Genomic DNA, 5,194 nt, shown 5'->3' on the forward strand with positions numbered 1-5,194 from the left:
AAACAACAATCACAGCACAAACAACAATCACATCACAAACAACAATCACATCACAAACAACAATCACAGCACAAACAACAATCACAGCACAAACAACAATCACATCACAAACAACACTCACATCACAAACAACAATCACAGCACAAACAACAATCACAGCACAAACAACAATCACATAACAAACAACAATCACAGCACAAACAACAATCACATCACAAACAACACTCACAGCACAAACAACAATCACATCACAAACAACAATCACAGCACAAACAACAATTACAGCACAAACAACAATCACATCACAAACAACAATCACATCACAAACAACAATCACAGCACAAACAACAATCACATCACAAACAACAATCACAGCACAAACAACAATCACATCACAAACAACCATCACATCACAAACAACAATCACATCACAAACAACAATCACATCACAAACAACAATCACATCACAAACAACAATCACAGCACAAACAACAATCACATCACAAACAACAATCACATCACAAACAACAATCACATCACAAACAACAATCACATCACAAACAACAATCACAGCACAAACAACAATCACAGCACAAACAACAATCACATCACAAACAACAATCACATCACAAACAACAATCACATCACAAACAACAATCACATCACAAACAACAATCACAGCACAAACAACAATTACAGCACAAACAACAATCACATCACAAACAACAATCACATCACAAACAACAATCACATCACAAACAACAATCACAGCACAAACAACAATCACATCACAAACAACAATCACAGCACAAACAACAATCACAGCACAAACAACAATCACATCACAAACAACAATCACATCACAAACAACAATCACAGCACAAACAACAATCACATCACAAACAACAATCACATCACAAACAACAATCACATCACAAACAACCATCACATCACAAACAACAATCACAACACAAACAACAACAATCACAGCACAAACAACAATCACATCACAAACAACAATCACATCACAAACAACAATCACATCACAAACAACAATCACATCACAAACAACAATCACATCACAAACAACAATCACAGCACAAACAACAATCACATCACAAACAACAATCACAGCACAAACAACAATCACAGCACAAACAACAATCACAGCACAAACAACAATCACATCACAAACAACAATCACATCACAAACAACAATCACAGCACAAACAACAATCACAGCACAAACAACAATCACATCACAAACAACAATCACAGCACAAACAACAATCACATCACAAACAACAATCACATCACAAACAACAATCACATCACAAACAACAATCACAGCACAAACAACAATCACATCACAAACAACAATCACAGCACAAACAACAATCACAGCACAAACAACAATCACAGCACAAACAACAATCACAGCACAAACAACAATCCCAGCACAAACAACAATCACATCACAAACAACAATCACATCACAAACAACAATCACAGCACAAACAACAATCACATCACAAACAACAATCACAGCACAAACAACAATCACAGCACAAACAACAATCACATCACAAACAACAATCACATCACAAACAACAATCACATCACAAACAACAACAATCACAGCACAAACAACAATCACATCACAAACAACAATCACATCACAAACAACAATCACATCACAAACAACAATCACATCACAAACAACAATAACAGCACAAACAACAATCACAGCACAAACAACAATCACATCACAAACAACAATCACATCACAAACAACAATCACATCACAAACAACAATCACATCACAAACAACAATCACATCACAAACAACAATCACATCACAAACAACAATCACAGCACAAACAACAATCACATCACAAACAACAATCACAGCACAAACAACAATCACAGCACAAACAACAATCACATCACAAACAACAATCACAGCACAAACAACAATCACATCACAAACAACAATCACATCACAAACAACAATCACATCACAAACAACAACAATCACAGCACAAACAACAATCACATCACAAACAACAACAATCACAGCACAAACAACAATCACATCACAAACAACAATCACATCACAAACAACAATCACAGCACAAACAACAATCACAGCACAAACAACAATCACATCACAAACAACAATCACAGCACAAACAACAATCACATCACAAACAACAATCACAGCACAAACAACAATCACATCACAAACAACAATCACAGCACAAACAACAATTACAGCACAAACAACAATCACATCACAAACAACAATCACATCACAAACAACAATCACAGCACAAACAACAATCACATCACAAACAACAATCACATCACAAACAACAATCACATCACAAACAACCATCACATCACAAACAACAATCACATCACAAACAACAATCACATCACAAACAACAATCACATCACAAACAACAATCACAGCACAAACAACAATCACATCACAAACAACAATCACATCACAAACAACAATCACATCACAAACAACAATCACAGCACAAACAACAATCACAGCACAAACAACAATCACATCACAAACAACAATCACATCACAAACAACAATCACATCACAAACAACAATCACAGCACAAACAACAATCACAGCACAAACAACAATCACAGCACAAACAACAATCACATCACAAACAACAATCACATCACAAACAACAATCACATCACAAACAACAATCACAGCACAAACAACAATCACAGCACAAACAACAATCACATCACAAACAACAATCACATCACAAACAACAATCACATCACAAACAACAATCACAGCACAAACAACAATCACATCACAAACAACAATCACAGCACAAACAACAATCACAGCACAAACAACAATCACATCACAAACAACAATCACATCACAAACAACAATCACAGCACAAACAACAATCACATCACAAACAACAATCACATCACAAACAACAATCACATCACAAACAACCATCACATCACAAACAACAATCACAACACAAACAACAACAATCACAGCACAAACAACAATCACATCACAAACAACAATCACATCACAAACAACAATCACATCACAAACAACAATCACATCACAAACAACAATCACATCACAAACAACAATCACATCATAAACAACAATCACAGCACAAACAACAATCACATCACAAACAACAATCACAGCACAAACAACAATCACAGCACAAACAACAATCACAGCACAAACAACAATCACATCACAAACAACAATCACATCACAAACAACAATCACAGCACAAACAACAATCACAGCACAAACAACAATCACATCACAAACAACAATCACAGCACAAACAACAATCACAGCACAAACAACAATCACATCACAAACAACAATCACATCACAAACAACAATCACATCACAAACAACAATCACAGCACAAACAACAATCACATCACAGACAACAATCACATCACAAACAACAATCACAGCACAAACAACAATCACAGCACAAACAACAATCACAGCACAAACAACAATCACAGCACAAACAACAATCACATCACAAACAACAATCACATCACAAACAACAATCACAGCACAAACAACAATCACAGCACAAACAACAATCACATCACAAACAACAATCACATCACAAACAACAATCACAGCACAAACAACAATCACATCACAAACAACAATCACAGCACAAACAACAATCACAGCACAAACAACAATCACATCACAAACAACAATCACATCACAAACAACAATCACAGCACAAACAACAATCACATCACAAACAACAATCACATCACAAACAACAATCACATCACAAACAACCATCACATCACAAACAACAATCACAACACAAACAACAACAATCACAGCACAAACAACAATCACATCACAAACAACAATCACATCACAAACAACAATCACATCACAAACAACAATCACATCACAAACAACAATCACATCACAAACAACAATCACATCATAAACAACAATCACAGCACAAACAACAATCACATCACAAACAACAATCACAGCACAAACAACAATCACAGCACAAACAACAATCACAGCACAAACAACAATCACATCACAAACAACAATCACATCACAAACAACAATCACAGCACAAACAACAATCACAGCACAAACAACAATCACATCACAAACAACAATCACAGCACAAACAACAATCACAGCACAAACAACAATCACATCACAAACAACAATCACATCACAAACAACAATCACATCACAAACAACAATCACAGCACAAACAACAATCACATCACAGACAACAATCACATCACAAACAACAATCACAGCACAAACAACAATCACAGCACAAACAACAATCACAGCACAAACAACAATCACAGCACAAACAACAATCACATCACAAACAACAATCACATCACAAACAACAATCACAGCACAAACAACAATCACAGCACAAACAACAATCACATCACAAACAACAATCACAGCACAAACAACAATCACATCACAAACAACAATCACATCACAAACAACAATCACATCACAAACAACAATCACATCACAAACAACAACAATCACAGCACAAACAACAATCACATCACAAACAACAATCACATCACAAACACCAATCACATCACAAACAACAATCACATCACAAACAACAATAACAGCACAAACAACAATCACAGCACAAACAACAATCACATCACAAACAACAATCACATCACAAACAACAATCACATCACAAACAACAATCACATCACAAACAACAATCACATCACAAACAACAATCACATCACAAACAACAATCACAGCACAAACAACAATCACATCACAAACAACAATCTCAGCACAAACAACAATCACAGCACAAACAACAATCACAGCACAAACAACAATCACAGCACAAACAACAACAATCACAGCACAAACAACAATCACATCACAAACAACAACAATCACAGCACAAACAACAATCACATCACAATCAACAATCACAACACAAACAACAATCACAGCACAAACAACAATCACATCACAAACAACAATCACATCACAAACAACAATCACAGCACAAACAACAATCACAGCACAAACAACAATCACATCACAAACAACAATCACAGCACAAACAACAATCACAGCACAAACAACAATCACATCACA

This window comes from Littorina saxatilis, linkage group LG9, assembly GCF_037325665.1.
Source record: "Littorina saxatilis isolate snail1 linkage group LG9, US_GU_Lsax_2.0, whole genome shotgun sequence".
In the NCBI taxonomy this organism is placed as follows: domain Eukaryota; kingdom Metazoa; phylum Mollusca; class Gastropoda; order Littorinimorpha; family Littorinidae; genus Littorina; species Littorina saxatilis.